This window comes from Hesperophylax consimilis, chromosome 24, assembly GCF_061612785.1.
Source record: "Hesperophylax consimilis isolate HC1 chromosome 24, BYU_Hcon_1.0, whole genome shotgun sequence".
NCBI classification, from domain to species: Eukaryota; Metazoa; Arthropoda; class Insecta; order Trichoptera; family Limnephilidae; genus Hesperophylax; species Hesperophylax consimilis.
This window is the reverse complement of record NC_142859.1, coordinates 20,619,996-20,645,479: the sequence shown is the minus strand read 5'-3', so window position 1 is coordinate 20,645,479 and position 25,484 is coordinate 20,619,996. Positions and strand designations below refer to the sequence as shown.

Below are 25,484 nucleotides of genomic sequence, written 5' to 3'. Positions count from 1 at the left end.
TCTGCAGTAATATCATCCAATTTCAGAGAAATGCGTTTCAGCTCGCGAGTTTCAGCTCGAACGTAGGTTATTAGGTGGGTTAATTTTAACTTCCAAGATTTGCATTCATGAAATGAAAAACAAAGTTAAATTCAAATAGATGAATTTAAAGAAAACCATAATATTAGGTAGGTACCATAATTCATTTTTTATACAATTTAATTGTGTACTTTACATTGCCTTCCTCACTAGGTGTGACCTGTTCTGAGATGGTGACAGGAATGTAGGTACAATAAATTATTCCATTTTAATGTTATTGACATATTATGTAGTCTAATTTTGATATGTGAAGTAAAATAATTAATAAAGCATATATTCAGTACACGGAGAAAATTCACAGAGAAAATGGCTGATTTATTGAAATCCTATTAAAAACGTGATTGCAATCCATTTCCTAGTAAAAAAATAATCTTTTCAGAATATATCGGAATACGTGTTCATGCTACAATATTATTTTTTTATGAACACGTGTTCCGACATCCTAATAACGTATTCGTGTTTTACCGATAGTTTACAAAAAACCCTATCAATTCATTCGTTAAAGGCCTGCGAATCTATGTTTTAAAGATGGTATATGAATAATTTGATAAGATTTTTAATAAATTGACAATATTTTATATGTACGTTTTCTCCGTGTGAAATACGAAGAAAAAGAGTACATTTTTAGACGAAATATTAAATTAAATACAATAAAGTGAATTGCAGGACTGTAGGTTATATAAGCATTGCATAAATAATAATAAAGTTCTATTCATAAGGTCTTCAATTTCCTTGAGATATTTTCGCATTTTTCATTCAGTGATGCTTTTATTGAATTAACTAAATAATTAATAAAATTAATTAATAAGTTGTCATTCTATACGGCGCGCGGCGTCCGGGCATCTGTAGTACGAGGGGAAATTTGTAAATCTACATTGATTCGATTTTGTGGAATAACTTTTTTTGATACGAGCTTTCGTTTTTGAGTAAACCGAGTATATCCAGGGAATTTTGTAGTACATATCAATATCTATGTCTGCTGTGGGTAGTAGGTACATTTGTATGGTATATGAAGGGTGTAATTTGTTGAAGATCTGGTTATTATTGTCGATTTGGGCTGGAAAGGAATATGGAGATTGGATTTGATAAGTTGAAATTAAGGCATCTAATCGTTATGCCAACTCTTGAAATGACCCGATTCAATTAATTGATTCACAAGGGTAAGTTGTTTCAACGAATTTAAACAATTCATCAAATTTCAAACTTAATTTTCAAACTTTGAGGTATTTCTGTTATTTTTTTTCACTTCTGTGAAACAACTGGTTCATTTTTTTTATTTGTTTTTGGGGTGTTATGCCGTGTTGCGCAAACTCCTTCTTTAGCCAACGTTTCGGACAACATTACAGTGTCCATCATCAGGGCGGATGTGTGATGAGATGATCACACATCTGCCCTGATGATGGACACTGTAACGTTGGCTAAAGAAGGAGTTAGCGCAACACGGCATATCACCCCAAAAACATATACTTTTGGTCGTGAAAATCTTAAATCATATTCAACTGGCTCATGATGGAATAATAACAGAACATGAATAGAACTTTCACATTGATGAATCATGTGGAGTCGATTTTGTAGTAGATATAACTTTATTTTTATATGAGTGTTCGTTATTTTGTCTTCCTGGGGTGCATCTAATTTCTTCATTCATTTTCTTGCGTGAAACTTCTCCCCCTAGTAACGTGACCTACCTGTATCTCGATTTTGTGTTTCTTCGACTTGGCTTTATTTTTGGATATTCACATTGCATACCGTTGTAAATGGTTTTACACAAGTTCATATATTCCTCGTAGATTTTATCTCGTTTGCAATCATCTACTTTTGTCTACGATTTTCACGTCTAACTACCTAATCAGGATTAACATCAGAACTTTATTCTCACAACCTTCATATAGATAATTCCAAAGTTGACCAACACACCAACCTTGCAATCAATTAAGAACTGGAATCAACCAAAAATCAGCTATTCAAAGAAACAATAAAAAGTGGCATAAATATTCCATTTGGAAATTTTTTCTTAATTGATAAAGCACTGACCTATTTAAATATCTCGTTTTGTATTTGACGGGATACAGTGTTCCTAGAAAAATAGTTACCAAGCAGAACTTGTTCAAATTGATTGCACTCTGAACTTTGATCATTGTTGTCTGGATTGCTTTGCATTTTGCATTAATTCTGGCCATCAGCATATTTATACTGAATTTTTGACCACTTTAAATCTATTATGAAATATTCCTAACGAATTCTGTAAAATTCTCCAAAAAACATTGCTTAGTCCAGTATTTTGATAGTATACACCTACCGACTTAAAAACCTGTGTAAAAAATAGGCGGGCATTCTCCTATAATTTTTTCCTTATTATTTAAATTTGTTTCTACTTTAAGTGCAATAATACAGTGTAAATAAACGAATAGCAGTTTTTTACGGATAAATTAAGGACGGGTTATTTCACATACGTTGAACAATTCATCAAATTTCACCTTCACAGAACTTAAAAATCAACTTTGAAATTCGATAAACTGTTCAAATTTTGTAAAACAACCCCTAAGACTCCGTTTTAAGCGTTGAAAACGAAGAAAAAGATTGCTGAAGAAGATTTAAAAAGGGAATATTTTGTAAATACAAATGTCAGAGGGATCGATAATTTTCAATGAAGGGTCCGTCGTGAAAATATTTGACAAAACATCTAAGATAAGCAGCATTCAAAGAAACCGTATGAATTTTTCATACCTATAGCTATATGTTAAATAGCAGAAACAGGTGTGTTTTTAATAAATCTTCATAACTTTAGCATGTTAAATAGCAGAAACAGATGTGTCGAGGAAATTCCATTTAATTACTTTTTTTTTTCGCGTGTCACATAAAATATTCGAGTAAATGAAAAATTAATATACGAATGTATATAAAATTAATACAAGAATATATATAAAACTAATATAGGAATGTATATAAAATTAATATAAGAATGTATATAAAATTATTAACGACAATCCATATTGGCGTCAACGGCGTCAACGCATCACACAATAAAAAAGCCAACTAAATGAAATTGGTGCATGAGGGCTCGCCTAAAATTAATCAACTCTGATAAAAAAACCCTACTTATAATTAAATGAAATTCTTCCGGCTTAACAAAGGTTTATCTTAACTTAACTAATTGACATTGAGACTCAAAGGCTCCTCGTGTAAGTCATTGTTTATGATCTGAGTTTAATGTTCGCGGCAATTATACTGTCTGGCATTTGAGATTAGGCAATTACACGCGTACCTACCATGTGCAAACACACCACTAATAATGTTACATAATATCATGAAAAAACAACCGCATATATTCACTGATAACTAGTAGACAGAGTCGCATTTAAATTTGAGGCTATGTTGTAAGTGTTCAAACAAAAGAAAAAGAAAATATTACTAAAGAAACCAACAGTAGGAGAGTTATTTATAGACCAACGTAAGGATGGACGAAACACAGAACCATGTGTTTCCCGACTACACCGGTGCCGAAGGGACCAATGACGCTAGTTCCTTGGAGCATCTTCCATTGAAATACTGGTAGATTATTTGGATTTTTCTTTCCATAATAGACAATTTAGTTGAGCGATTGTATCAATATGATTGACTTGAACGTAAAGTTCAACCGCGTGATAAAAATCGCAATATAATGCAATAAAGAATTCCAGACAATTTTTTTAAATGAAAGTTCACCTTCTATCTTAAATATCAATATTTTTTTACACATGTCGCTTACACGGTTAAAATAATGTTCACGCCTCGCATTTTTCAAATCCCACCAAAACGATCGAAATCTGACGGACTACGCATGACGTCATACGTACCTCAGTTTTGTCGGTTAACAGTAAGGTCAATCCCACTCGGGTCGGTATTAAATCAACAAATCCAAATTTAATTCTTTAACAGGATATCAAAAACAGATTACGTAAAGAAAACTTTTTTTATATAAAACAAGGGTTTTTTGAAATAATTTATATAGGTACCGCAAAGTTAACTTCACAAAAATTTCAGAATTCTAAGACACGCGACTGACAGCTCCAAAGAGGCGTTTTATTTTTAAATGACGATTTACAAATTCTACGTATAATTATATACGATAAGACTTATATATTCATAACAAGCGTTCGTTGATCTATGACATAGATTTTATGTGAATATATGTATTTTTAAGCAAGAATATTTTTGCGCAGGTTCCTTGTCCAAGGTAAAACAAATCTCATTCCGTGATGAAACTGAATTCTAAAGGGATCTACAGATGGAGCAATAATTGAAAGAACGATTGTCACTGTGTCAATGACGCTTATCTGCACCGCCTGTGAGTTCAATCAAAATACTCAACAAATAATGTCTCAATTGTTAATCGCTTTAATTTCCACGGTAAACAATCAATTAATAATTAATCAAAGACGTAAAATTACTATTGACAAATGATGTTGATCGTCTTCGTTTTCGAGGTAAGGATCTTCAAAAAAAGAAGTTTACATTCATAGCGCCTTTTTCAGAGATTTCCACTTTATTGTATAGCGCCGCTTTTGTGAGATATCGGGGCGCTTTACAGTTGATGCAGGTATTAGAAAAATATAAATATTACAAAAATAAAGTGAAGTTAAGTTGAAGAACAGAAACAGGTGACATGAGGATAGAAGATGGAGACTCTGCAGCAAGAATCCTAGGTGGTGAAGAAACTGGACCAACTGCTGCAGCGAGAGAGTCCACCGCGTCCACCAACAGTGCCAGCACTAGGTTTATCATCCTTCCAGGTATGTGTCTGCTGCTAATAAAACGCTGACACAATATCCTCACATATATAACAGACCTTGGTATCACCGCTGTGACGTTCAACAAAGATAGAAGATGGAGACTCTGCAGCAAGAATCCTAGGTGATGAAGAAACTGGACCAGCTGCTGCAGCGAGAGACGCAACCTCATCCACCAACAGTGCCAGCACTAGGTTTGTCATCCCTCCAGGTATGCGTCTGCTGCTAATAAATCGCTGACACAATATCCTCACATAGATAACACATTGATGACTTGAATTAGAAAATTGCAGAAAAATTCGGGAAAAAAAAAGTTTTAATTGCGAATTTTTTATTCTTGTTCTGTTTATTGCAGTAACAACAGCTCTGGTGCCAGTGAGACTACAACCTCCCCAATTGGGATATGTTGTGAAACTAAAGGTAGCGGTGAGATGGGAAGAGGAAGGTGGGGCTATAAAACACGGCTAAAGTCATTTCAAGCAATTTTTCAATCCTGAACGGTGGCCTTTCACCAAGGCGATTATAGAGAGAATCTTCCACTTTGGAACTATATTGGGCGTGATTTGAAATTTTCACTGCCAAAAGCATTACCATGATCAATGTGTGGGTTATTATGCCGTGTTGCGCTTCCTCCTTCTTTACTTAAAGACAATTGTTTTAAAGTATTGCTGATTTTGGTTTTAATTCGTTATAATCTTTTTTCACTGTCTTATATCGTTGCTGTTATACATATTGTCATTTCTTGTACTTATCCTTGTTATAGATGAGTCAATTAACAGTACCTACTGCCAATTTGTGATTATTCACAAATTATCACAGTTATGTTATGGGTACAGATAAAAAAAAAGTGGGTGTGTCAAGCCTACGCAAGACAGAAGTGAAACTTCTAGTATTCTTCTCTCTTATTATTAGGGCTTTTTTATACTAATTTTCATATATTTATTGGCAGGTAGAGTAGAAATTAATATTGTTTAGCGTTTGCCAACGACCATACCATGTTGAACACACCGGTTCTCGTCCGATCACCGAAGTTAAGCAACATTGGGCGCGGTCAGTACTTGGATGGGTGACCGCTTGGGAACACCGCGTGCCGTTGGCCCATTTTTTATGGTAATTTCATGTTTTTTTTTATTTTTTTATCGTTACTATCATTAATAATATCATAAAATTCTTTAACTTTTCAAGTATGCTACAGGCCTAAAATATTACTTAGTGGATTGATATTATGGTCAACCATTGAAAAAAAAAATTCCTGCAAAGTTATGGATGTAATTACGATCTTTTTCAAGCGCGTATGTAATGATTATTTTTATCAACGTCGCACACACCTTGCTAATGTTTTCAGTATTATTAGGGCTTTTTTATACTAATTTTCATATATTTATTGGCAGGTAGAGTAGAAATTAATATTGTTTAGCGTTTGCCAACGACCATACCATGTTGAACACACCGGTTCTCGTCCGATCACCGAAGTTAAGCAACATTGGGCGCGGTCAGTACTTGGATGGGTGACCGCTTGGGAACACCGCGTGCCGTTGGCCCATTTTTTATGGTAATTTCATGTTTTTTTTTATTTTTTTATCGTTACTATCATTAATAATATCATAAAATTCTTTAACTTTTCAAGTATGCTACAGGCCTAAAATATTACTTAGTGGATTGATATTATGGTCAACCATTGAAAAAAAAAATTCCTGCAAAGTTATGGATGTAATTACGATCTTTTTCAAGCGCGTATGTAATGATTATTTTTATCAACGTCGCACACACCTTGCTAATGTTTTCAGTATTATTAGGGCTTTTTTATACTAATTTTCATATATTTATTGGCAGGTAGAATAGAAATTAATATTGTTTAGCGTTTGCCAACGACCATACCATGTTGAACACACCGGTTCTCGTCCGATCACCGAAGTTAAGCAACATTGGGCGCGGTCAGTACTTGGATGGGTGACCGCTTGGGAACACCGCGTGCCGTTGGCCCATTTTTTATGGTAATTTTATGTTTTTTTTAATTTTTTTATCGTTAACATCATAAAAAATTTTATATCATTCTTTAACTTTTCAAGTATGCTACAGGCCTAAAATATTACTTAGTGGATTGATATTATGGTCAACCATTGAAAAAAAAAAAGGCGTTAAAAACAAAAAAATTATGTGCGATGGCCGAGAATCGAACTCGGATCAACTGCTTGGAAAGCAACTACGCTGACCATTACACCACCAACGCCAGTTGTCGAGATGAGCTAAGAAGCATTTATATTTTACTTCAAAACTTTGACTAGATCAAATGAACTTTAATCGGTCCCGCATTTTCGTTTCGGTCATGAGTTGGTTTTACTCCGGTACTCGAAATTGCATGACGCGGGTAAAGAAGTTTCACTTCAAAAATCTTTATAAGCGGTGTTCACTGTATAAACGTGTACCCTTGTTACAGACATATCAATTAACAGTCACGCCGACAGTAGTGACATTTGGCGTAGCGACGACGTTTTCTAGTGTTTTATGTAACAACACGCGGTCATAAATTAGCTTGAAACAGTCGCGGACTAATTAACGTGATTGGCAATTGTTTTAATTCAGAGTCGGTGACGACCGTTGCTTGTGAGGCCAGAAGTCACAGGAAACGCGACTGATTTCGGTTCGAAAACTGCACAAAAGCAACATGTCTGCCTTTAAATTGATTTCGGAATTTTTTAATCTTATTTTGCATATTAATCTTTACGCACCTGAAGGTAAAAATCAAATATCACACAAAGGGGTCCCCCACACGGAGAAAAATGAGTATTGCTAATTTACTCTGAATCTATTAATTTTTTTGGTAATACCGTTAAATCGGATTGCAGGCCGATTCAAGATAAACTCTTAGCAAATTCCTAATTTATCGGAACACATGTTCATGCACCTGCATTTGTATTGAAAATATATAATGACGAAATTCTAAAATATTACGATTTTTATGAACACGTGTTCCGATATCATGATAATATATTCGTATTTTACTAAAAGTGTATCAGTAAACGTATTAATTCAGTTGTTAAGGGCCTGCAATCCCTTTTTAGCCGGATTACTTATAATTTGAATAAATTATTAAGACCCGGTAAAGCGTTCAAAGATGGTTTTAAAAGAAGATATGTAAATTCGAATGTTATTATGTTAGGGAGCGCGCTAATATTAAAAAACGATAATAATTAAGCGAAAATATTTAATAAAACACGAATCGTTTGAAATAGAGCAAAAATATCTCGATAAATGCTCTAGTTACATTTAAAGATACACTGTAAGATACACAACATATTATTAAATAACAGAACAAAACGTGTTTTTATTAATTTTCGGAGCTTAATTTGCGATTTTTTCTATCGAGGGAATTCATATAATTAACCTTTCGGCGTAGCAAATGTATAGATACTACCTTCAAAAATAACATATATTTTTTTGGGAGCTAGCAAGAAACTTGTTATGAATCGGTAGAAATTTGATATGCGGGGACTTAATAAATTAACAATACTCATTTTTCTCCGTGCATATATAGTGGAGCGATCGTGTCTCTTAATGTATCGAGAGCATCTCCTATCCTCTTCCTATTTTCCTCTTCCTCTCCCCTTCCTTTAACCCAAAATTAATTTTAAGATATTAAAACTTCATTTCCAATTAACTTTACATAAGAAATTTCTGTGGCTTGACTTCAGTTAACTTGTATATTTATCATTGTATATTATGTAAAAGCTGTTTGTTTCTTACAAATAAATAAATACTCGTTTCACCCTTTCCAGTAACTTCTAGTGAATATTTTGTCATGCCTACCATTTAAACCTGACATCGCCCATCTTTGTCTGTTAGTCAATCATTAAGTAATGCAAAACGGTCAAAGCGTAACTAAAATACATATAATTATTGAAGCCCTCTCCAATAGTAATGTATTTTTTACGTCCGCTCTTGCAGCGTGTTTGCAGGGAGGATTATATTTAAACATAGGGTGATCGGCGGGGATGAGTAATTTCGTTACAATTGGATATATATAATTTAATATTTTAAAAAATTGTAACTACATTTTGTTTCATGCTGATTGATTACCAAACCGTTTTTTTTCTTCTAAGAATTACTAAATTATAGAGTATGTGATGTAAAAAACAACTTAGATATCGCACAAAACTCTCGGTTGGGTAATGAAATGATCTCTCCCCACAAAAGACCACGTAGAACAAGCCAGCTAGACAAACGTCATACACGATATCAAAAAATCGATTATTGGAACACGTCAAGGGATAGTTGGATAGAAAAACTTCTAATTATAACATACTTATGTATTCACCACCCAGGAGCAACGGCGAGTCACCAAAGTTGAGGTAATGAGTATTCTAATTTCCGACTACTTTTTAGTTCGATTTTAATCGATAAAATATATTTCTGTGTACAGCGCTGTAGGCTGAAATTTTGTATTACAATAAATGTGTACCTACTATTTAACTCTTGACAGGCCAAGATGCCAATCGAAACCTCTGTAACCAAGTGGGTCTTCCGACGATCCCATGATTTTTCTGTCTTATGGGCTTTTGAGCTATAGAAATCCCAATTATTCAGTCAATTATTTATTAATGGTAACTCATGTAAGGTAACTCATTGAAATACGTAAAATACTAAAATGATATGTCAATTATTTAAGCCAATATAAGGAGGATAGTAATTTTGGGTACTACCTACTCCCCCACTTGACTGCGGGACAATTAAGGATAATCTTGTTACTAAAATTTGATTAGTAATTCAAATACTTTATTTTTTTGAACGTGGTATTTATCTAGATAATTTTGTTTAAAATCTGTGTAAAATAGACATTAACTTTACTTTTCCATGTAGATCCCAGCCGAATTTTGTGTTCAAATGAAAGAATACCTTATTTTTGCCTACAATTCATATACTGGGACTTGCACCCGACTGCACACCAGTAAAACTTGTTTTATTTTTCAGAAACGAGTTTTTTAAAGGTTATTTTATTTTTTAAGTATTTGAAATGTTCTTATTCCCTCTGTTTTACGTTTTAGGTATTTCAAAATAATGTGCAAATGTTGATTGTAGAAATCTATTATTAATATAATATATGTAAGTGTAATAATAATATTACTGAATATTTTAGATGGATATTGTTACAAATAAAGTTAGGTAGTGCGTATGCATTATTAAATTAAAATATGTTATCCATCCATTGGTGTATTATACTAGATAAGCTCTGTCTAGTTAAATTCATTTTAAAAATAACGCCACGTAGCGTACGTCACAAATATGGGGATGAACTTAACAACCCAACTCTGTTTAAACTCCTTGTACAAGCGTTCAAACTCGTAAGTGAAACCACGGAGAATTAGTTGTCAGAGGAGTTGTAATATGGACATAATTCAAATTTAAATATTTAGAACTCGGTTATTTTTGTGATTGAAAAAATGAACTTGCCCAGCATAGCTGAGAAGCAAAATAGACCAAAAAAAGGTAAAACGCAATGCACAGTGCCCATTTCGCATTGCGACATAATGCGTGGGCCTTTTCATAAATGTGCATGTGAACCAAACCAAAATTGTGTTGGGGTTATTTTTAAATGAATATGCCGTGTCTAGTCTAATTTAGTCTATGTATCCATCTAATACTCTATTACAAAAGCAAGGGTCTCTTTAAAATGATTTACCTGTACTTGTACTCACTAGCGTGCATTGACATATGACCAAAGGTATACTGTGTTCGAATATGCATATTTGAAAACGGCCATTTAAAAAGTGTCGAAGAAAATAAATAAATTTTAAATGTAGAACGATTGTGAAACAAACCAATATTAACATATTCATGGAAAAAAAAAACATTTTATCAGAAATTATTATAGATGAAAATAATAAAGGTTAAACGTAAAGTTCTTTAAAATCCACGCGTTCATATATGGCACTAATTTAATTATTTTTTAACTAACTAAATTAAAATCCGGCAACAATAACATTTGGCTGTCATCAGTTGTTTTGTTTTGCTCTATCTAAAATTAATTTTTTACCATTCTTTTTTGTTTTCTGGCAAAAAAAAAGTGTAGTGTGTTGTGCCTTGAGGTTTCTTCTCCCTCCTGATCTTCCAGGAGTCACTTTTCGCTGCTGATTTCCAGATATTTATAAACTTTTTTACTTCTGTCATTTTTCATACTATTATTGTAGTTGTTTACTGTTGTGAATAATGGAGGAAGATTTCCCTCCTGGACCCCCTACAAAGCCCCCAGATCCCTCTCCAGACCCCCCAGACGGGGAAAATGTAGAAATTTCTGACAGTGATTCTGCCATCTTGACTTCTACCAAAAAAAGGAAATTTACTCCTTCTTCCCCAATAAAACTTGACTCGCCATCGACTTCACTGTCCCCACCAGCACTTTCTCGACTTCCTCCAACAAACTTTTATTCTCCTCATTCCCGTGGCCCATTCATAGCATACGCTCAAAAAACTGAGCAAGGAAAAACCATCCACCCTCTTGAATTTGGCAAATTCCTATCAAATAGCAAGAATCTTTCAATCAAACCTGGAGGTGTAAAAGCCGAGGGTCGCTTCCGAATCTCCGTCGAATTCCTCTCAGGGCCAGCTGCCAACAGTTTCATCAAAAATATCTTCATTTCATCTAATTCAAAGTTCAAGGCATATATCCCTACTTTCAATGTCACTCGCATGGGCCTGGTCAGAGGTATCTCGACCGATCTGTCCATCGAAGAAATTCTGTCTTCACTTTCAACCCCCCAACACATTGGCAATCCCATAAAAGCCAGGAGGCTAAATTACAAGGACTCCTCTGAGGGTATAATTACCTGGAAGCCCTCCCAATCTGTTGTTATCACCTTTGAAGGTCAATCTCTTCCCTCCCATATATATTTATTCTTCAACTCATTACCAGTTGAAATGTATACATATCCCACCACTCAATGTTTCAATTGCTGCCGTTTTGGTCATACCAAAGCTGCATGCAGATCTCAACCCAGATGTTTTAAATGTGGAGAAAACCACGCAGCTGACCAATGTCCTTCTTCCTCCTCACCTAAATGTTTTAACTGCTCAGGCTCACATACAGCTATCAACACATCTTGCCCAGAACAATCTCGCCAAAAAAATATTAAAATTTCTATGGCCTCTCAGAACTTGTCTTTTCTGCAGGCTTCTAAATTATTCCCGCCTGTCAAAAAATCATTTGCTGAGGCTTTATCCAGCAACTCCTCATCCAACCCTCTTCCCTCCACTGCAACAACTTCTTCTCGTTCAACTAAATTCACATACAAAAACGCTATCTCTAAACCGGCTCCTGGATACGATCAGCAACAACACAACTCACTGCTCTTAAATCCCAATGGTTCACCTCTTTCAAATGCCACAAATGGGTGTGCAAATAATTATAATCCGTCCTCAATGAACTCTCTTAAACTTTCTGAAAAACTCTCCCAAGACAATTCTTCATTTATCCAAACTCTTATTATTCTTCTAATTGACCTTATTTCTTCTCAAACTAATCTACCGTCCAACGCTGCTACTATTATTTCCACATTAAAATCATTTATTCAAAATGGCTCTTCAGGATGTCAGAATACTTCAGTGGAATAGCCGAAGTGCTATTTCTAACAAATCTGATCTCCTTAACCTATTAAATTCCAACTTTATTTCTTTGGCTGCTATCTCGGAGACTTGGTTTACTCCATCCACCCACTTTAATGTGGGAGGGTATTCCTGTCTCCGCGACGATCGCCCGGAAGGTTCGGGCGGCGGTGCTGCCCTTTTTATTAAAAAATCCATATCATTTTCCCCAATAAATAATATCAAACCCCCCAATGCTGACTTCCAAATGGTTGCAGCTAAAATAAAGGACACATCCTTTATTTCAGTCTATCTTCCCCCAACAGCCCACTTCAATAAACAAACTTGGTTGCAAATTGTAAGTCAACTAAGCCCTCCTTTCTTTATATTAGGCGATTTTAATGCCCATTCCCCCGTCTGGGGTTCTGCTTTCTCCGACCGAGATGGTCGAAGTGTGATGGATTTCCTAGATCAATCCAACCTTTTCCTTTTGAATGACGGATCTCCTACTAGGATCTCACGCCCCAGCACAAACCCCAGTGCAGTGGATCTCTCGATATGTTCTACTAGTCTGGCTTCTCTCTCCTCGTGGGTGGTGTCCCCCGACCCTTGCTCCAGTGATCATTTCCCGATCATCATTACTTATCAAACTTCTTTCCAATCGGACAAGTCTCATATTTCGACAAAGATTAAAACGAAACACACCAAATGGGATGAATTTAACTCTCATATGGACAAGTTCCTACTAAATTCACCCGCCACCGATATATTTTCCGTCAAAGATGATTATAATAACTTCAAATCAATGCTCATAACTGCAATAAATAAATCAAATCCTCCCCCTAAAACTAAATCTCTCAAAAAACTCCCTCCAACTCCCTGGTGGGATGAGGAATGTTCCAAAGTAGTAAGAATTCGGAGAGCTAAATCTCTTTCCTATCGTTACAATATGACTATGGAGAACTATCTTATATACAAAAACGCTGAATCCAATGCCAAAAGGGTATTGAGGTCAAAAAAAAGATCCGGGTGGTACAACTTTTGCAGTTCAGTATCTCCGAACACTCCAATTTCGGATGTTTGGTCTATGATCCGAAGATTTCGATCCTCCTTCAGTTCACCATCTCCTCGAGCGTCCCATTCTAAATGGATAGATGAATTCTTGGACAAAATTGCCCCCCCTTCTGTTCCTAACTTAGATGAAATAACGCCCATCTATAATACTCCCATGTCTAATCATTGGCTAGACTCTCCATTCACCTTAATTGAGCTAAAAAATGGTTTATCAACAGTCAAGGACTCATCTCCAGGCAGAGATGGTATACCTTACAGCATAATCAAAAATAGTAATGATAATGTTCTAAACCACTTCTTAAGCATCTTAAATAAAATCTTCCAGACTGGTATAATGCCTGATGACTGGAGTTCTCAAATAATCATCCCTATTTTAAAAACAAACAAATCTCCAAATTTTGGATCCAACTACAGGCCAATCGCTCTTTCATCCACCCTCAGTAAACTTTATGAAAAATTAATTAAAAACCGATTAGAATTTTTTGTCGAGAGTAAACAGCTTCTCTCTCCATCTCAATTTGGATTTAGGAAAAAAAAATCCACTCAGGATAACCTTGCCATCATCAGCACTGATATTAATTTATCAATTTCTAAACAGGAAGTTTGTCTTGCCGTCTTTATAGATATAGAAGGCGCCTTTGACAATGTTTCCATCCCAATCCTGAAAAAAAAACTTCTAGGCCTTGGCCTTCCCCCCATGTTTGTCCAATCAATTATTAATCTATTTCTAGATAGAAAAATTTTCATTGAACTTCCAGATATTTCTCCTCAAAGTAGGTCTATTTGGAAGGGTTTACCACAAGGCGATGTATTGTCCCCCTTACTGTATAATATATACACATATGATATGCATGTCACTATTCCCCCACAAATAAAAATTATCGAGTTCGCAGATGACATAGCTTTCTTCTTATCATCCAAAATCATCCCTCTTGCCGTCAAATATCTTAACGAAGCCATGAATGCCCTTTGCACATGGCTCACGTTACATGGTCTTGAACTTTCAATCCAAAAGACTCAGTGTGTCACCTTCTCAAACCGCCATAAAAACCCCCCCGTTCAAATTTTATTTAAAAATTCTCCAATCTCCAACGCTTCTGAAGTAAAATTTTTGGGAGTAACATTTGATAGGAAACTTAAATGGTCTTCCCATATTAATAATTTAGTTACTAAATGCGAAAAAAATTTAAATATCATCAGATCATTATCTGGCGTTTGGTGGGGAGCTCACCCTACTTGCATTAAGTTGCTTTACAATGCACTTATTCGAAGCCATCTCGACTATGCCTGCCCACTTTTTAGTACTGCCTCAAAAAATGTACTTAATAAATTAGATAAAATTCAATCTAAATCTTTGCGAATAATAACTGGAGCGATGCAATCGTCACCCATCAATTCCCTTCAAGTAGAATGTTCTGATCCTCCTCTTTATTTAAGGCGTCAACTATTTGCTGACAAATTTGTTCTTAAATGTTTAAATTCTAAATGTCATCAGGTTATCCCCAGCGTCTCGTTGTTCATTGACTCAAACCATTCATCTACAATCAGAGCTTCAACTAAACCTATTCCTGACATCTGTAAAAATTTTAAGTCTCTCTCAGAGCTCCACATCATCCAAAATGATCTACTTCCCTTATACAAACTAAAATATAGTCACGTCACCCTATCCCCAACAATATTAGAAGGGATCGGAATCTTTAAAAGTCATTCCAATCTCCCGGCCCGAACTGTCAATAATATGTTCAATGACATTATTTTATCTAAATGGCCCAACTTTTCTCTTTTATTTACTGATGGATCCAAATCTCCCGACTCTCCTAACTGTGGTATAGGTATTAACGTTTACCACAATAATTCTAATGATAGAATATTTCATTCAATTTCAAATCAATTTTCAATATTTTCAGCTGAGTGCATTGCAATAATAGAATCTCTCAAATATATAATCAAAAATAATTTTGAACATTCCCTCGTTCTCTCTGACTCTCTCAGTTCCCTCCAAAAACTTAAATCCAGTCCTCTTCTTCATCCTGATGATCATTTTGTATGCCTTATTCGAGTGATGATAGCATCCATTCAAAGCTCTGGTAAATCTGTAACTCTGATTTGGATTCCTGGACATGTTGGTATCATGGGTAATGATATTGCGGATGCCTTGGCAAAACAAGGAGCGTCCAACCCTGTTGTTACCCTCGTAAACCACATTCCCTTATCTGACATTTTTTCCATCATCAAAGAAAGATCCCGCAATGTTTGGTCAGAGTATTGGCACATTGCTAGTCAATCCAAGGGAGCCTGCTATGCCTCAATACAAAGGACTATACCATCAAAACCGTGGTTTCAGCAATTCCTTCCAAAAAAGAAATTTCTTCACTCATTCGAATGAGGATCGGTCATTGTTCCGTTCCTTCCCATCTTTTTAAAATTCACGTCCTTGACTCCCCAGATTGTACATTCTGTGGTCTAGAAGTGGGAACTTTAGATCACATATTTTTTGGTTGTCCCTCTCTAAACAAATATCCTCTCTTCTATCAAGCCTTAACTAAAATTGCCTCCCCTCCATTCAACATTTCATCTCTTTTAAGTCTGAACTCGACTCCAATTTTCATTATAATTTTGAAATTTGCCTATTTAAATAAAATTAATATTTAAATTCACCTTTCAATACACCTTTCTCAATAATTTTAAATGATGGCCAAGAACACCCTTGAAGGGTGAAAGCCAGAAATAATGGAAAAAAAAAAAAAAATTAAAATCCATACAAATTATTGTACAGCATTTTCCAATAAGAGGTGTTATTTTGAATATCCTACTATTTCGGTAGATGTTACTTTTGAAGCTGTTTTTTGATATTTGACAAGTACAAACTACGCCATTAATAAAAATAGAACGATACACGCTTCAACAACGCATTGAAATTATTAAAATTCACTTGAGTGAATCAAATGCAAATCATCTTGAGTGATGAAGTCCATTTCCACCTCGGTGGCTTCGTCAACAAGCAAAATTGTCGCATCTGGGGCTCGGAAAACCCAAGAGTTATTGTTGAACTCCTATCTATCCTCAACGTGTGACTGTTTGGTGCGGTTTATGGTCGGGCGGAGTCATTAGACCTTACTTTTTTTCTAAAATGAGGCTGGAGCAACAGTTACGGTGAATGGATCGCGCTATCGAGAGATGATTAATGATTTTTTATGGCCGGAATTGGATGGTATTGATCTGGACAGCGTTTACTTTCAACAAGACGGCGCTACGTGCAACACAAGCAACTAAACCATTGATCTTTTACGATTGAATATCAAAATAACAACTCTTATTGGAAAACCCTGTATTTGGAAAGAAGAAAAAATGTTATTTAGGATAAATAGAGTATTGTAGGATTATTTGTGAGATTTTCAAGTGAAACTAGGGGAAGCAGTTTTTTTTGCTATTGATTTCCCTAAAATATTTTTTTATAGAGTTCAATGTTATGTTATAGGGTATAATGGTGCTGGGCAAAACAAGTGTGTAGTTTAGGGCATGCAAATATATATTTAAGTCTGGTTCGATTTTCAGTTATGAATGAGTATCTTTTTCTTTCATATTTTGAATGATTGAATTTTTTATAAATAAGTTTTAAAATCTAGGAACTTTCAATTCTTCGAATACGCGTTCAGTGGGAAAGTCTGGAGGTTTGAGAGTTTTTGAACAATTTCTATGGAGGTCAGGCTAGTTTTGTAAGCTACTCCCCAACTGATAATGGCATATTGCAGAACAGACTGTACTAATGCATAATATATTGAGTATAGATTTTTCATTGATAAGTGATTTCTGATTCGTAAAAATATATAAATTAATTTCCTAATTTTCTTCATTGTGTGGCAGATGTGATTTTTCTCTATTAGGTTTTTATCAATGATTATTCCTAGATATGTAATTTTATCAGCTGTTTTCGGAAATGAGCATGTTTGTCGACAGTGATGGATTATGCGGCATTACAGCGACATGTGGGATTATTTGAAAATGAACTTTGAAATTTAATGAATTGTTCAAATTTTGTGAAACAACGCGTCCTTAATGAACCCGGCAGGCTTTAATCAGAGTTTTCTAAGCTTATTTGTGGCCATTTTTTCTTCCAAAAACTCTTTTTAAAATTAGTTTTCTCCTTTCATTATACCTAATCTTTAAAAACGGCACAATATAAATTATTCCATTATTACTATTATTGATAATTATGTAGGTATAACATAAAATATACATACATATAACATATATACAGGTATGTAAAAATTATCGAAATATTTTTTAATAATAATAATAATCCAACATTGATTCTTGTAAACATTCTTATAAGGAAATAGAAAATAATAAATCAAAGTCAAGGTGAACAAAATGTTCTTAAGAAGCGACCACGAACAACAGTAATATTAAAGTACACGAATTTACATATTTAACACTAAAATATGTGTTTATTGGTTGTATGTATGTATTGATAAAGTAAACGACTAGTCAAAGTGAACACCAAAATATATATGCATGTCTTGGTAAAGTTAGTGACTAGTCAAATTGAACACCTTAAAATATAAATGTAAGTATCGTTATAGTAAATGACTAGTCAAATTGAATACCAAAATATATATGTAGGTATATATTGATAAAGTAAATGACTAGTCAAATAGAACTCTAAAATATATATGTAAGTATCGTTATAGTAAATGACTAGTCAAATTGAACACCAAAATATATATGTATATATTAGTAAAGTAAATGACTAGTCAAATTGAAAATCAAATTTAAATGGAACTGTACAAAAACAGCGTTATTTTGGTTCGCCTAAGTGCAGAGATGAATTTTAGATGTTGCTGTCGATATTGTGGAGGATAGTTGTACAATAATAGTATAGTATGTGTAATACGTAGGTTATTGACTATCTTTTGATAAAAAGGTTAAGGGTTTTATAGATTGCATCGCTCCTGAACAATAATTTTAACGTTAGTTTTAAAAATATATACATAACAGTGTTAAGAGTTAAGACTGAGACGTTTGGGTGTTTACACCTATTAATGTTTTATCGCTTTATGTGTCTTTTATTATCCTCGCTTTGTAACTACGTCATTGAAGGTAGTTATCAAAAGATACATTGTTTAAATAAAAGGTGATAAAACGAAGAGCATTTTGTTCCTCAGTTTAAAAATAGATTCGTCAGGGGTGGCAAATTTTTTTTTTTTCATTTTTCTACTCTTGGATGAGCAAAATATTTGTATTTTATTTTATTTATAAAGTATGTAGAAGACAGGAAACATGTAAATAATAAAAACAAACTGTCCATTAACAGTGTACAAAAATATGTACAAGAGACAATAAAGTTTGGGTCAAGTGAAGGCAAGTGAAAATAAGAGATTCGAGAAAATTTCTGATATGCTGAGAATACTGATAGACTGAATGTTGTAGAAATAAGATCCCTGAGTCGTATGTGTGGTAAAACCGTGTATGATCGTATGATAAATGTGGAGATCTTTAAAGAGTGCAAGGCTGATGTAAGCGTAATGAGTAAGATCAAGAAAGGGACGCTAGATGATTTGGGCATGTAGAGCGAATGAGAGAAGAAACGAGTGTTAACAGAATATACGATGCAAATGTGAATGGTAGCAGAAGTCGGGGACGCCCGAGGAAGACATGGCACGATCAAGTGAATCAAATACTTGAGTCAGACCATGTCAAGAGTCAGAATAACAGAAGAGTATGATGAGACGATGTATGAATGTGAATGAGGCAAGAAGTGTGTGCCAAGACCGAGTTGTTTGGCGGTCCGTCCTCTCTGCCTACCCTTGCGGGGAAACGGCGTGATGGTTAGTTAGTTAGAGAAAATTTCTGGACGCTGTGTTCAGAATCTTGTAACTAAAATGGACGATTATTTATAGTCGACACATTCGCACATTCGAGGAAGAGGTTAAGTTGGTTCTTTGGAAAAGAGCATGGAAAAGTTGGGGGGTTTCTTTCAAGACGGCGATTCATATTGATTTTGATTGTAGCCAAGAGAAAAGATTTTACGTCCTTATTTATAAATATGAACTGTTTGAAAGAAGTGATTTAAAAAATTAAAGTATCTGAATATCGTACATGAGTTACAACTGCTTCTAACCGTCTTGAGCCAGTGGGACTACGCAGTACGCAGGCGCAATTGGAGCAGTCTGCTCCGGGAGCCAACTTTCCAAGAAGCCAAGGCGCTGATTATACCAAACACCTTACACAGCACCCTTGAAATATTTACTAGCATCCGCAATTGGGGTATGATGGGGGAAAGGAAGGAAAGATCTGATGACTTAATACGATTATCGCCATTTCAAGAAACGTTTCGATTCTGAACGGTGGTCCTTCATCAGGGCAATACTAAAGAATATAATGGGGAGGGATAGAAGTTGGGGAAGAGGAAATATCGGGCCATCCAGATCTGGCCACTAAGCACGGCTTTTTACAGGAAACGAAGATATTATGAATACTTAGTACTGGTTGTTCACAGACTTTGTACAATTCATCAAATTTAAAAGTTAATATGCAAGTTCTGTTAAAGTTCTATTCAAGTTCTATTATTATCAAAATACTGTAAAGCAACCGGCACATCATATAATAACAACAGAACTTGAATTTGAAATTTTAAATTTGATGAACTATTCAAATTCTGTAAAAAATTCCGTCCTTAGAGAGTCCGCGTGCCCCAGTTGGCTCTGCCCTGCATCAAATTAGCTTTGCAGTAATTATCACTAACTTATCGTAACAAGTCAACATGAGTGAAGTGTGATATCTCATATTGACAGTCGGACAGTCAGTGGATTTAAATAAATATCTACTGTAACAACCTATTTAGTTTGCATAATTTTTGGGGGACAAGAACGGGTTAGTACAATACGTTACTCATAATCACGCGCTTGCGTATTTCGTATGCCGGCCGTAATACGGCAGTATTAGTAGCTGACAGATTTTTAAACCCCAGGAATAAGAACGTACTACGATCGTATTAAGACGGAAATGGCGGACTCAAATATCGAACTGTCACGTAATAAAAATGTAAAAACACAGTAATTTCCATTTGCAGCACTATCGGAGGAATATTTTAAATCAAAATAATGATTTAGCAAAGCAAATGCGGAACGCATGAACGAATTGGCCGGATTTTATTGCAATTAAAAATAGACCGGGTCAATGACATCACAAATGTCATTTGAAGAAAGGCGAAGTTAACAACAAAACGCGAAATGCGAAAATGTCCGTGATTTGAGTTTTGAAACAAAGTGTACCTATATTATTATCAGTACACGGCCCTGTTCCTCGCTTAGCTATTAGGGAATATTTATTGCATTATTTCACGATTGTTCGAACATATGGAATACAAAATATTATCACAGGTAGTGATTCTGCAGACGCCCGCAAAGCAACTGTGGCGAAAATATTGACGGGTCGATTGAAGTTCCATCAATTGCAAATGTCAATCGCGTAAGCATGTTGATAATTATTTAAATTTATCGTCTCCTTAACGCTTTAGGCTGAAATTTATTTATTTATTTACTAACGGACACCGTCCAAATTACAAAATAATAACACTAATATAGTCAAATGAAAAATACAGGAGTAGACAAAGGTACATGAAAGCAAAGACATAAGGCAGATATAATATAAGAAAATAAAGTGACAAGTCGAATCAAGTCAAGAATACGCCGTGGGTCAGGACCACAGGACACTTATAATATTCCGTCACTTGTTTAGCGACTGGCAAAAATCATTCAGACTTATCCCAAAAAAGTTAAGGTTTTGACTTGAGTTGACCAGTCTACACATTCTGGACAATGGTGAATAATATCCATAATTTGTCGAATGATGGTTGAGGAAGAGCAGTTCATTATTTCTGAGTCTTTGCGAGGGGATATTGAAGGGAATGAGTTGCAGTAGAGTAGGTGAATCAATAATACCATTTATAATTTTGAAGAAGCAAATGAGGTCATTTCTTTCCCGACGGACTTCCAAAGGAGAGAGGTTGAGAGTAAGTTCAATTTCATCATATGAGTATTTGCCTTTTTCTAATCCTAGCCTCCTAGCAATCTCATGTTGAACAGATTCAATGCGTCGAATGTGGACAGCATAAAAAGGAGACCAAACAACACAAGCATATTCAAGATGGGGGCGAACCAAGGAGCAGTAAAGAGTTCAAAAGTTAAAAGGGTATTTACGTTTTTGAAATCCGAAGTGATTCTAGTGATGAAACCAAGTAGTTTGAGGGATTTATTAACGATTTCAGTTATGTGATCCCGAAAAGAAAGCTTGCTATCAAGAGAGACACCAAGGTCTTGAATAGATGTAACAGTTGTTAAGCAAATATTATTAAGTTTGTATTCGAAGACAATCGTTCAAATTTAAATATTTCAAAATGGCGCTTAACGTAGATTAGTGAAGTCGTGAGATGTGACATATATTTGATAAAATGTTGAGAACGACATTGATTTCTTCTCAGTTTCATTTATTTAACGGTACGTTTGAGCGATTGATCAAATTGTGATAAGTTGTCAAATATAACCGAATTTCTACCGACACATATCATACTTCCCTTGAACACTTTAAGTTTTTAGGCTCAAAATACATAGATGAAGAAAATCTCTATTCAGATGCCGAGTGAAGAAAGTAATTACATGAAATTCTTTTGATAGAAAAAAATCAAACAAAAACACATCTGGATCTACATGTTATAGGTATGAAAAATCACCTGCTTTTCATTGTTTTACTTTCAATTCGGGTGGCGAGTTTTGGTACACCTCCCTGGAACCATTTATTGGTTAGGTTTGGTGAATTAGAAGGGTACCCGGGTTCATTGGGTGAGGAGTGTTCAGGAGGCACCTGCCCACCAGTTGCGTGGCTTGCCAGATCGGGAGAGACTGGTTTGGGGAGACCCTCTGACCTTTCTAATTGGTATCTCGACCCATCCCTTTGCACCACAGTGGGAGGTATATACTCATATGCCCGTCCCTCCTGGACTCGCTGATCCCTAGATTCGATAGTTAGATAACGGAACCTTAAGCTAGTTATTAGATCACATTTTGATCGAAAGCTGAAACGGGGACCGTTCAGATGTCAAAAATTAAAAATGGGTGCTAATTGACGATTTGATAGCCATCAAATGTCATGGAGCTTGAAACACGTCATTTTTATTTTTTGTATGTGAATATCGCACAAAACACCCAATTGTCCGTAGCCAGTGGAACTATGACATACCCAATTGGGGTAAATTAAGAGGCTGACACGAGTGGGGAAAGGAAGGAGATGTGAAAGAGGATGGTAACCAAATGCGGCTAAAGCCATATTAAGCAATGTTTCGATTCTGAATTAAAGTATTTCGCCAGAGTGTTTACTGTTATCATATCATTTTTTGTAACACAAGTATTCTCATTGAGTGATTAAATCAAATCTCCTAAACAGAGGAAGCAAACTACGCCGACTACCAAATGCGAAATGTTTGTTATTATTTAGAGTCACGATCGTGTTATCGGGTCCGAATTGAAATGTTCCGTTCGTGACATTATGCCGAAATACTGGCTAGCAATTACTAGTGCATGTGGCTTACCTAATATTATACCTAGAATCAAATCGAGGGAGGTCTAAATGAATCAACTAACAGCTAAAATAAATCTATTCGAGTTTTTTTAGGACGTGGCAGTATGACCGAAGCAAGCTTAATTTTTTCTTACTTATAGTGAAATTGATTCGCCTAGGAGTCGAAAGGTGATTTTAGTTTTCTTTTAAATCGTTATGAATTACACTTATAGTAATTGTCTATTCAGTGGTGGTGATGAGTTTTAGGAAACTGAAATTGAATCGAACTTACCGATTCACACTCGATTTGTTCATTGTTGGGAAGTAAGAGCTTCATAGATGCACGCATAGATGGCAGTGCATAGAGCTTGCGTGGAAGTCCGCAAGATGGAGCCAGTGGCCAGTAGTCGCCAGGGCCAGTGGGAAAGCTCTCAGAGAAACTTTCTGTTTCAGATTCCAATTAGCCAGCTTCTAGTTAGGTCAACTATCGAGTCACCTTTATAATACGCGGAGTATCAATAAATCCCTGATTAATCTAAAAGAATCATTAATTTATAAACTCCTTCCAAGACGAGTTGGAGACCTGTTTTTACGAACACAACATCGAGCTTGAATCCCAGTTAAATATTTTTTTACAATAATGATGTAAATTCTCCTTATTACAAATCTTTGTATACATTACGAAATGTAGCATGACCACGTTTAATAGAATAATTTATTATAAATACTAATTTCGTGTGTCTATGTCTGTAAATCTGACTCAATAAACTATCGATAGAACTCGGATAAGCTTTGATTCAAAGTTGTAACAGTTTGTTAAAAAAAATTGAGACAAGCCATAAAGTAGGTACCTATATACTTAATATTTTAACCGAAAAATAATTTAATTGTTTTTTAAATAATATCCTGTGATTTTTCACGGGCCTGCCCTAGCTTATACTGGTTCAGAATAGTTTTGGTACCATAATACCTCTTTAATGCGTAATTCTCTTCGATATCTGTTTACCGATTGAAACTTTAAGGCTTATTTATTTATTTATTTATTCATTTTCGGGAAATCAATAGTTTACATATAATCAGTTTGTACATTAGTATTATATAGTAAAATAAAACCAATTATGGATTTCCTCCTTGTGACTTTAACTGAGACAGCACAATATGGAATAAGTTATTTAAATTTGTGAGAAAGGGATATGAATTAAAAAATTATACAAAACAAAAGATTATATTAAACTAAAAAATTACAAAACAATACATTTAGAGCCATGGAGAGAGTTTGTAGATATAAATCAAATCATAATAGAGATATAAACAATAGAGACATAAACATTATTCACAAACCATCAGAGAAATATTCTTTTATGGACCTCTTGTATTTGGTAAGTTCGCAACTGAAAATATCAACCTTGGATAATACGCTATTGTAATTATTGCTTAGTCTGTTCGGGCAAGAATTCTGCTTAGAGAATTCCGCTGATTCTAAAATGAACCCACATGAAAGTTTAAGTAATATTTTTTATGATTTCACTCTTCCGAATACTCGTTATGATTCGAACTCAATTACTCGAACGATCGAACTTACCGAATGGTTTTCGCAATATGAAGGAATGTTTGACCATAATCGAACGTCATGGGAGGAAAAAAAATTCCGATTTAAAATGTTACGATTAATTCATTACAATGAGTTAAATTAAAACTTTTACATATTTACATTTACAAAAAAAAATGAATTGACTTTATTCGGACAAATAATCATTAAAAACGTTAGTACGTAGTTGTTCCTTAACGGTTCTACCCAACACACAATTTTTTTTTTATTTCGATTTTTTTTTCTTGAAGAATTAATAAATTAATAAATGAATGGCACACACACACACACACGCGCGCATTTAAAATTTAATGACATTATAAAAAAATTACAACAGTTTTCAAAATAAATCTCGGTACCATCCAATTAGGATTTGGCTTGAGTGATAGTGCGTTTCACTCATTTTAGTCAGTCCCTGGGGGGGAAGGTTCAAATCCTCCGTCAAACAAAAAAAACATCTATTAATTATATGTATTAGACGTGTTATGGTAAAAATAAACGTTGCTTTAATAAGTTGTAAATTTGGGAAACATTTAAAAGTAAAGAAATAAGTACCTACCTACAAAAACTCTTTTTTGCCATCGGAGGTATGTTTTAAAAAAAATTATATTTAGAAATAAAAATATTCTTACCAGAAATTTCCAAGCTGTCTCGATTCAGCACTGCCCTTTTCGAACCGTTATTTAATTGTAAAACTTAACTACTTATTTTTAAAATTAAATTATAATAATACTGCACGATTTAAACAATTATATCACAATTTAATTGATCACAATTGATTGGCTGTACTCAATAATACAACCGAAGATTTAACACAACACAATTATTACTATTACAAATAAATA

General features: G+C 34.7%; 1 protein-coding gene and 3 non-coding genes across 4 annotated transcripts in view; 3 read left to right on the top strand and 1 right to left on the bottom strand.

Moving 5' to 3' along the window:
* LOC149412054 (multicopper oxidase 3-like) overlaps window positions 1-25,484 on the bottom strand; it is a 128,042-nt gene extending 102,558 nt beyond the window's left edge. The window contains exon 1 of the mRNA XM_089646534.1: window positions 25,272-25,484. The gene's annotated coding sequence lies outside the window, so the exon portion shown is untranslated. The remainder of the gene's footprint in view (window positions 1-25,271) is intronic.
* LOC149412057 (5S ribosomal RNA) lies at window positions 5,828-5,946 on the top strand. The gene has a single exon (XR_016304756.1). It is a non-coding gene; the product is annotated as a 5S ribosomal RNA (ribosomal RNA).
* On the top strand, window positions 6,270-6,388 carry LOC149412056 (5S ribosomal RNA). Its single transcript, XR_016304755.1, has one exon. It is a non-coding gene; the product is annotated as a 5S ribosomal RNA (ribosomal RNA).
* LOC149412055 (5S ribosomal RNA) lies at window positions 6,712-6,830 on the top strand. Its single transcript, XR_016304754.1, has one exon. It is a non-coding gene; the product is annotated as a 5S ribosomal RNA (ribosomal RNA).